General features: G+C 45.5%; 1 protein-coding gene across 4 annotated transcripts in view; it reads right to left on the bottom strand.

Annotated features, from left to right (window-relative positions):
* The window catches only part of LOC142803752 (rap1 GTPase-activating protein 1-like), a 304,934-nt gene extending 294,745 nt beyond the window's left edge, over window positions 1-10,189 (bottom strand). For 2 of the 4 annotated variants that reach the window (XM_075889633.1, XM_075889631.1), the window contains exon 1: window positions 9,661-10,189. The gene's annotated coding sequence lies outside the window, so the exon portion shown is untranslated. The remainder of the gene's footprint in view (window positions 1-9,660) is intronic. The other 2 variants (XM_075889630.1, XM_075889632.1) reach the window with 2 other exon arrangements.
* Window positions 10,190-10,890: the final 701 nt, after the last annotated feature.

Here is a 10,890-nt window from a genome sequence, read left to right as displayed (position 1 = left end):
CTTTATTGACGTGTGATATTCCGTACGCTTGTCGAAGTTGTCCCCTATTCCCGGCGCACTCATTTCATTCGAAAAGTAAAATATACGCCTTTTTCCCGGTCTACAGTGTGGGTACATGTACTCTTGCACATGAATTGTTCTATTTTTTCTGCAGAAAACGCCGTAAACGCATAATATAATTACGATCGAGAGCCAACGAATTCACGAAGCTTTTCTCTCCTAAGATATTTTTTTCATTTTCTCTGACCGGTTTGCTTTCCTAATAACATTCCCGGCCTCTTGACTACCTGAAATCTTATTATTCTAGCGTATGTAAATTTTAGTATATCGGCGCTTGCACCGAGGGAAACTCTCATTTCTCTTCCAAGCACTTCCAGTGGATCACTTCCGGCTTCCCCAATATTCAGAATAAGGCTTGCCAAAAAAAAGTTACATTGGTACGGAATGAATGGTTCTGGTTCATGTTAAGTGTTACACCCAATCCATATAATATCGGAAAATACGTTCACTCGAAACACGGACCGATCAGCTCTCGGGGTAATCAATCAAAATTAAATTGAATGAGTTCACACCAAAAGCAGACAGCTTTTTCGAGAACATTTGGCATCATTGTGGCATCTCGCGGAGGATATCTCAACTACGCATTTTTTTTCAACGTGGCTTCCGAGATCTTCTAGGCAACGCGACGAATCACAAAGTGAACCAAAGGAATACACCACGGCAAATGTCCTCCCAGGTGCGAGTGTCACTGCCATACACCTCAATAAAGAATTAAGGTTACGGCCAGCTTTTTTTTTCTTTTTTTTGTGAGTCTGAATAAGCGTGCCCTGCTTATTTCGATCTTCCCGACCATTTAATAAATCCGGAAAGCCGATTGACTGCTGCAACGGCGAAAATTTGGCGTTGCGCGGAAACTTAAGACCGGAATTATAGTTTCTGGGCAGCTTTCCCACGAAGAAATAAACACATTAAAACTTCATTCCTTGGTTTCAACCATGCATTCATGGCTCATTATCCAGAGATAAAGAAAGACAAGCACGGGCACGCCCTTTTATAGCTTGTTCTGTTCCTGGTGGCTTAACTGTCAGTTGTCCTAATCGAGAAACACGAAAGAGGTTTCAAAGACTTATATTCGCATTCTGTTATTTTTTTCTTAATAATACTTGTGGTCTTACGTCCCTAAACCAGGATACGATTATGAAAGGCGCCGTACTGGAGGGCTCCATAAATTTCGACCAACCATACCACCTCCATGGAAATGCGACCACCACGATTGTGATCGAAGCCACGACCTTCGGGTTCAGCAGCCGAGCCCTTTAACCACTGATCCACCGTAGCGGAGCCCATTCTCGTGTTTAAAAACGCGCGCAGAAATCACTAAGTTGTTCTGGCACTCATTCCCACGCGTTCTGCATATTCAGTTTCGCAGTTGATATGACGCCTTTCGAGGTATGTTCTTGTATACCGACGGCTTTTACGGCGGAGCCGCTAAACTTCTTTCCTGGTGGTGTGTGGGGGCGACACCCGTGAACTGTCGTCGTCGTGAACCGCCGCGCATTCTCTTCGTGCTTCTCTCCATCTTCTGCTCAGGTGCCACAACGCGTGCTGTCTGCCTCGCTTCACGTGCCGCTAATAGGTGGGTTCAGTGGCAGGGCCCGGCGCTGCAGACACGTGCCGACAGACTGTCGGGCTCTGTCACCCAAACGACCAACTGGCTTTGGCAGGCCTATATATCCACATGTACGGCTTCACTTGAAGAGAAGAAAAGGCGACTCTGGTGGGCAAGAGAACGAGTACAGAGAAAGGAGAGAAAGAGAAAGAAAGAGAAAGAAAGAGAAAGAAAAAAGAGAAAGAGAAAGGAAGAGAAACACAGATAAATAAGGGAAAGGGGAAGAAAAGATGGAAGGTGAAAAAACCAGCCCAAAGAGAGAGAACTAAAGAAAGAAAGAGACAGGGAGGAAAATAAAAGCGAGAAAGAATACAGAAAATAACAGATGGAAAGAAAGAGCTTGGCTGAAAAAAGAGATAGAAAAAAAGAGAGCAAACCTATTCTTGTGTTGTATAATATAGTCAGGGGCATGAAATGAGAGTGGCGGTGAGGCAGGAAGAGAGCAACACCACTAGCTCCACTGCTTTTTATCTTTGCAGCACTATATAGTGCTTAGCTGCCCCAAATTTATTAATTACTTTATTTATTTATTTATTTATTCATCTATTTATTTTGAACTATGACTGAACTTTATATAGCGCACCCCGCGGCTAGCTCTAGCCAGAGTTTCAAAAATATGCCGACGCACTCTAGGACGAAGCGATTTAATGCAACTTGCTGACTGTTGTCTGGAGTATACGTCGCACCATCTTTGTATTCTTCTTATTTGCCTAATAAGAGCCATTTTTAATTAACCAAGTCCTCAAACAACGAAGCTGGGCAAAATTTCATACGAGAAAGTTCTCCATCAGTTTGCAGAACGTTTGACTAGGCGGTTTCTAGCTTTGTACTTATAATTATGTTTTTTTTCTTCTTTTGCATACTAGAGATGCGGGCGAAATACGAAGTACCGTGCACGCGACGTTTCCTCTTGTCGCGAGACGTCGGGACGTCCACTACAACGCGTTTCATCGCGAGAACACCACATTCCAGTTTCTTCATTTCTGCTAACCTTAACTCCTCCACCCCCCTGTCCCCTCCAATAATGTAGGCTTGAAATCTGGGCTCAGTAATTATTTATAAAGCGCCCTTTCCTTTTCTCGCTTCTTTTTTTTTTATTTCTTTGTTGTCACAACGCGACTTACTTCTTGCTGACGGCAAATAAACGAGACAACTCCTATAACGCGTAAAAGCTGGGAATATCTGAGCTCAGGGACCTGTACTAGCCTTTAGAGACTCCCTTTAATTGAAATTCCCAAAGACACATCCTCTGGAAGCAGGACGCATGAATAAATTTCGGGGAAATCTCTTATTTGTCAGGTATACGCGGGGCAGACATGTGGCGCTTGTATAAGGCGCGCCAGAGACCAACAGCGGTCTTCCTAAATCGCGCTGCTGCATGCTGCTCGGCTCACTCGCTTTGACAACTCGAGCCGCGGCAACAACAGCGACAATAGTAACGGAAAGCATCCCAGCATTGCACGCAAAGAAAAAAAAACAAAAAAACTCCCTAGCGCCTCAGTCAGGTAACTGTCACGCACGGCTTACCGGGAAATCAGGAAAGAAAAACAAAACAAAAAAAAAACAGATCAGCTGAGATACAGTTGCATTGCAACTCTCGCTGCTGTTTGCTTTTTTTTTTCCTGAACTTCAAATTGCTGCTATAGCCGCGCGCTCACGACTGTATATACAACGTACGCGAAAGCATTGCGTATACGTTATATATATATATATATATATATATATATATATATATATATATATATATATATATATATATATATATATATATATATATATATATATATATATATATATATATATATATATATATATATATATATATATATATATATATATATATATATATATATATATATATATATATATATATATATATCGAATGAAGGGGACAGTGAAATGACAACGCAATCTTTCACTGCAGCAATTCAACGATTCAACGACGGCGCATGCTCACTGCCACAGCAACGGCACTTGCGATCGAGCGATGCGAGGCAGGTGCACTTTCATGCCCGACGCATCGCATGCAGTCCCTCGATAAGTTGGCGTATATGCAAAGTGCATGCAACTCGTAGACTTCACTTCGGTGAACTGCTGCGCAAGCACCTTAATTGTCATAATCATAAGTTTTTTCAACGTAGATTTTCGCAGGTCTAAAGCCGTTTCGAACCGTATCCAGTACACGGTGCTCGGGTACTATGCTCTTACGGGTCAGTCGACTCCATCACGGACCTTTATGGGTTCATGTTTCCCGGTCATACACCACCACTCATCCTACCGTGTTATGCCTTCCTTGGGCCACAATCTGTTAGTTCAATCAATGTCTCCGAGAGCGCGAGGCGCGCAGGGCACAGCAAGCACCGCCGTGTCACGAAGGCTATACCCTGGAATAAATCACACGCAGTGACCGTCCAAGGCTTCCGCAAGATCTCTCGAGAACACCTAATTTGTGCGAGCAAGAAACGGATGCTCACCCTTCCTTTTGCGTGTGTGTGTGTATGTGTTAGCAAACAGACATAAGCAGAATTAAAGCTTGCTAGAAACGCGCTGTCACATTGGCTTAGCGCCTCAGTTTGCAAGAAGTTTTCTGAATTTACTAGGACCTTGGTCATCTGCCTCAGTCGCGCAGAAAGCAACTCAAACACTGCTACTTTACCTAAAGTCAACAAACCTGAGCGACCGCCTGTAGACTGTGTGTGCTCCCCGAGTGTGCTCGTGATTGTGTGTACCTTCTCATCTCTCTGCAACCTCTTTTCTCCCCTTCATCCTTTCCTCAGTGCAGGGTAGCAAAACGGATGTGCGTCTGGTTAACCTCCCTGCCTTTCCTTGCACCTTTATCTCTCTCTCTCTCTCTTCTGAATCTCCGCCCTTCGATACGCAGTCGGGAAAGCCGAACCCGCGAATGCAAAGACACTGGCCAGACGCGGTATGAACTACTGAGTTCGTTTTCCCTGAAAGATAAACGGAATACTTTCGTACGGCAGCTAATGGCGAAAACTCGGTGATTCTATAGGGCGAGGTCTAAAACGGGAACGTTTGGCACGCGTGCGCGATTCGTGCATTGGGATACATACGTATACATATACAGCCTTGACGCAGCGGCGGGGAGAGGTAGCAACAACGACGCTACAAAGAACTATGACTCAATACAATGACGAAAGGAACATCAGGAGAATACAATGGAAGGACCCAGAGGGGGCAAGATAAATCGCCTTGTTTTCGTCGCACAGGTACAGCTATAGCACCGCATTGCGCAACACGGGGTCGAACCGTACAGCTCAGATTTCCATAAAGTTCCTAAGCCAAATAAGCTCCGTTGCCTTGCGCGATCGCTCGTGGTGGTTAAGCTTATAGGGATCAGAAAATTCGCACAGACCTTCGTGAATTCGCCTAAGACGGCTGTAGGGCGAAAGCCAAGCGGCGTGGCTATATACTTTCGCAATATGAAACACGCAAATTCCGCTTGGTTTCAGAGCGAAGCTTGTTTAAGAGCACAGGTTCCTGCGTGGAACAGCGTCGCCGTCGCCGGTGTAACCGACAGATGCGAAAAAGTAACTGATGTACACGAAAAATAAAATGACAAAGAAATACTCAGCATCGAAAGGGATTTGAATCCAGATCTATCGCGTGGTCGCAGTTCCGTATTCTACCACAAAGCTACGCTGGTGCTTGAGACTGATTGGCAAAAAAGCCCTACACCGATGCCATGTCGGACGACGAATCGCGTTATAGCCTGTGTAATATAGCGTTGCACAAGAGTACAGTATCAGCCCCGCCGCGGTGGTCTAGTGGCTAAGGTACTCGGCTGCTGACCCGCAGGTCACGGGTTCGAATCCCGGATGCAGCGTCTGCATTTCCGATGGAGGCGGAAATGTTGTAGGCCCGTGTGCTCAGATTTGGGTGTACGTTAAAGAACCCCAGGTGGTCGAAATTTCCGGAGCCCTCCACTACGGCGTCTCTCATAATCATATGGTGGTTTTGGGACGTTAAACCCCACATATCAATCAATCAGCATCGAAAGGGATTTCAATCCAGGCCCATTGCGTGGTCGCAGTTCAGTATTCTACCACAAAGCTACGCTGGTGCTTGAGACTGATTGGATACACCGATGCCATGTCGGACGACGAATCGCGTTATAGCCTGTATTATAGCGTTCCACAAGAGTACAGTATCAACCATGGTCATCACAAAATGCCAATTGCGCAGCGCGCGCGTGCGTGTGTGTGTGTGGCGTGTGTGTATGGAGGTGGGGGGGGGGGGGTTAATGCTTTCCACCCGCTGCAACGTATTCAGCCACGATTCTTAATCGTCGTCAGCCACATGCAGTATCAGCGAAGTGCACTTGATACCTTACAAATGTGTGGCCGGTACCTCGCTTATCCGCAAAAATAATGACGCGGTGGGTGCTGTCCCACTTCCTCAACACGCTGACCCGCAGGTCGCGGGTTCAAATCCCAGCTGCGGCGGCTGCATTTCTGATGGAGGCGGAAATGTTGTAGGCCCGTGTGCTCAGATTTGGATGCACGTTAAAGAACCCCAGGTGGCCGAAATTTCCGCAGCCCTCCACTACAGCGTCTATCATAATCATATGCTTGTTTGAAACGTTAAACCCCACATATCAATCAATCAATATCAATGCTTCCTCAACACTATGATTCATGGCGTAGTCGGTACCTCCCGAAAAGCAAACACTTTAAACACAGTTGGTCTTGCTCCAACACCAAGCAAACCTCGGAATTCACATTTGATAGTATCGTATTTATCGGTCAATTTGCTTCTTTCTGTTTCTCTTCTAATCAAGGGAACGCCAACAAAACGAAGTGATTGGGCAGCCAATGTTCACGGTCAGGCTTGGGCATGCTTTTCAATTAAGGTCATGAACTGACATGATACACATAGGGCCTTATAGCCGCGTAATGCCTGATGGACTCAATTCGCTTCCGTTTAACATGTTGAGTGGTTCCAGCGCGAAGAACGGAGACAGAGAAAGCAGGGACACGAACACCATCCCTGGTGTTCGTATCCCTTTTTTCTCTGTCCTCGTTCGCGCTGAAACCACTCAACATGTTAAAGTGCATCCAACTCGCCCAAATGTCAGTTCTTGTGCATATTGCTGTTCTCGCGCAAACCAAACTGCCGATTTGTTGGAGTCGATATTTATTTTTGCTTTTACAACGAATACCACACACCCAGAACGATTTTATCGTACCGATGACACTTTTCTATATAAAAAAAAGTTTCCGCTGCATAAGGTATTGCAAAAATCAATCACATAAATGGATTTTACATATATACGCAATCTTTTGACAGGTATTGCCTGGGCAGAGTTTTTGCCTTATTGTTCGAAACAGGGCATCACGTGACCTATACGCTTTAATATTAAGGTTACTACACAAGATATCAGTACTCCCAAGCGAGCTTTTTTTAATCAATAATTTCATACATATATCAAGCTCATCAACGTTATCGCTGGCGTGACAATTTTTCAACTCTCCCATGCGACTTGCTATTCATGTTTAGGCCCGAGCTTAGTGTGACAATCTACTTTGACGATGGTCATTCCCCAGAGCTGCTTACATATATGCGTGCAGTCTTGACACCTTGTAAATTTATTATTTGGTAAAAACGTGATCTCGTAAAACAGGCTTTATGTGTGATTTTCTCGCAGATTCATTTCCAAGAGAATGGACGGCAGTGAACATCATCATCATCATCATCATCATCATTATCATATCAATCATTCACATCATACCCTAACAGGCACTTTGCTTCCTCTTACACATGTGGACGTAAGTTCGCAGACATGTAGGACCTCCTTGTATACAGCAAAATAACAAGAACGTTGTCCATCTTCTATTTGAACGCAAGAAGCACTTAAAAGTTGTATATTGGGGTTCTTGACCCTTCCATCGGACATCGATGGCTTCAGTATAAAGAGTTTGCGGTGAGATTCATTTCACTAATTGGCGTAAGCAACCACATATCGACAAAGCGAGAAGGCGGTACTTAAATAAATAGCAGCAGCTATCAGCTCCCGGGGCAACTGTTGAGGTCGCGTCGAAAAAGTATGGTTTTGCAAACGTTTTCAACTTTGCAAGCAGTAAGCTTAATGGCAACTCTTTCATTCAATGACATTTGATATTTTTCCAAACGCAATTAACGCGGATTACATATCGTAAAGTAATTCTGATCACAGCCATCCATTAGCAAACTCTGTACTGCGAGTAATTTACCTTTTTTTTTCATAAACACACTAAAATATTGCTTCGATATTAGGATTAGGATATGTGAATCAATCTGTCTTTCGCAGTTCTCACACCAGACTGCCTACAGTGTACGGACGTTATTTAGAAGAGCAATAAATCATCGTCACTATTTCTTGCCACTCAGGCTCCCGTAAGCAGGACATCAATACCATCGGTGTTAAATGACTAATTTAACATATTGTCAACCTTCTTTAATTGATATGTGGGGTTTAATATCTCAAAACCACCATATAATTATGAGATACGCCGTAGTGGAGGGCTCCGAAAATTTTGACCACCTGGGGTTCTTTAACGTGCGCCCAAATCTGAGCACACGAGCGTACAGCATTTCCGCCTCCATCGGAAATGCAGCCGGTATTCGATCCCGCGACCTGCGGGTCATCAGCCGAGAACTTTAGCCACTAGAACACCTCGGCGGGGCACAACCTCCTGTGATATATCTATGTCGTCTGTTCATACACTTATTTTCGTCGCTGCATAGTTCCTAAATCAAATGTAATCTTCATGCGTCTATACTACAGGGACCCGAGATTCTGCACACAAAATCGCTATTCATCTGCGGGTCATAATTTGTTAGAGTAGCTTGCCGAGATGAGAATTACGATTATAGGTTGGCCTTCTTCAGTACTCACGTTAATCACTCATTGATACAACGCGTGATCTCGTCGAAGCACAGCTATTAATTTCAGCTTAGTGGTTATGCATTTTCGTGTGCGTTAAACATCGTGCATGCATGCACACTTGTTCGCTGATTCACTGATCTGTGACTGTGTAGCACGTCGACTAGAAAAATTGCTTTGGACTCGCATGCCCGTCATGCGTGTTTATCTGTGGAAACCCATCCTAGCGATATTGTTTCATTTTAGTGCCCGGAAGACTTCCTACTGCAATGTACTAAGGGATATTTGTACAAATTGAACACATCCGTTTTTTACATATGTGCGAACGTTTGCACATATAGCAGGTTGTGGTTTATTAAAAGCAACACGAACACTTTAGAAGAGGTGCAGTAAAGGTTTTCGATGTTGGCTGCTGAGTAGCGCATAATAGCTGCCTGGTCTGGCAGCATGACACGATGAGTGGATTTAAAAAAAGATATAAAAAATAAACGAAGTAATGAGTGCCGTAGCGTAACTGTCTCTCTCAAGGGAATTCACCTCAACGGCACGACACAAAGGTTGGCAGAATCAGATGCAGAGGAGAAATAGAAGATAAAGAAGAGAACAAAAAAAACATATCTCGCATGCACATTTTTTGATGCGAATGAGGTGATGCGCGAGAAAATCCCGAAAGCTTGTTTTCATGAATCGACGACACGGCATCGTCATGAACAAGTTGGAAATGTCGCACGCCAGCGTAAATGAGTGCGTTGTTGAGTCAAGAAACGTCTCTGTAGCAAAAATTAAACGAAGATTGACTTCGTAAAGTTAAACCACCGAGCATTAATTTAGCAAGCGCCTAGTAAAACAATCTCCAATGACGACGTGCGTGCATCACAAATGCTCCTTGTGTTGTTGTTTTTTTTTTCTCATTGCTCGTGATACGTATTCCGTGCTCTCACTGTTTCTTTTTTTCCGTGCTCGCACAACAGCAGCCACGTGAATCTTTCAGTAACGGGAGCACACACATTTAGGAGCACATGGCACTCATGATCCACACGTCATATACACCGATGTTCACAGTAAAGCGACTTCGACAAAAGCGGCTTGTAATTACTCCACTCACCGATTTCGGGGGCACTCAAACGGCGAGTAGCGAGCGACGATGCAGCACACGGGTTTCCGCGGCGACGCAAACACAGGGGAGCCACAAGTCAGCCGAGCCTACTCACTCGGCGATTGTTGTTATCCACATGACATTGCCTCAGAGAGGCCCCCACATACACGACGACGAGAAACACACTGTAGCCTGGCTTCCACAGCTCGGAAGCCGTGAATTTACGGCGGGACGGCGGGCGCCCCAGCGATGTTCAAAAAACCGGCCGACGAACACTCCTCGCGGCCGAAAAGGAAGGGGGCGTCCTGCGCGAGGAGAGATTCCACGGAGCCACCGACCGACCGGCGAGCACCGAGCGATCTCGATGCCGACGACGGACGCCCGAGCCGTCGAATGTGCCGCGGGGGTGAAGGAGAGGAACTCGGCAACGCACGCACACGCTCGCACACACGTACTCCACCGCCTTCTCTTCTGAACGCCGTGCAAAGAGCAGCACCGCTGGCACTCTCTCGCGCGCACACACGCTGCCGTACTCGGCGCAGGCGCACAGACTTTCAGCGTGGCTGGTGCGCGCGCCGGCGGCGGGCGACGCGCGTGCGTGCGTCGTTTTCATTCCCTAGGCTGGGGAATATGAGGAACTTGCTCGCCGCTTTCGCTCCACTATGCTACACGTGGAGTAGGAGAGCCCGGGCGAGAAGGGAAGCCACGCCCGGATGTTTGGAATTTCATCTCGTGCCTGAACGACATTTCAGAAGGTCCTTCCGCTGCCACGTCCGCTTTTGATAATTTCGTTTTATCCTTTGACGATCAAGCGTTGTGAGTGTCGGTGCGGTGGACACTGTTTAGTTTAACGCCATCGTCGCTTTGTGCGACATTATTGAAGACGATAGTCTTTTTTGGGATACTTGAACCCAGAAATTTAGGTCTGTATGTGTCTTTTTGTTTGCCTGTCTGTCTGTCCGTCACACGAGGTGATTCAGTCATTTTCGGCCATAGTTTAAGCGCTCATTGAACACCCACCCATCTTGGAACTGGCTGGTGGCCGCGTGGATACTTAGCAACATAGTCGATAACAAATACAAATATTGTGCATATCTGAAGCGTAACATCAATATGGAAGTGTTAGGTTGTGTGTTCCTTTACTACAAAATACATAGATACGCAATTCTAAAGAATTTAGTATTTCGTAGGTTGCGCTGAAAATGTGACGGTATGAACAAAAAAAAAAACCCTGTGCCG

Source organism: Rhipicephalus microplus, chromosome 3, assembly GCF_043290135.1.
Source record: "Rhipicephalus microplus isolate Deutch F79 chromosome 3, USDA_Rmic, whole genome shotgun sequence".
Lineage (NCBI taxonomy): Eukaryota > Metazoa > Arthropoda > Arachnida > Ixodida > Ixodidae > Rhipicephalus > Rhipicephalus microplus.
The sequence above is the reverse complement of the archived record's forward strand: the minus strand, read 5'-3'. Positions and strand labels throughout refer to the sequence as shown.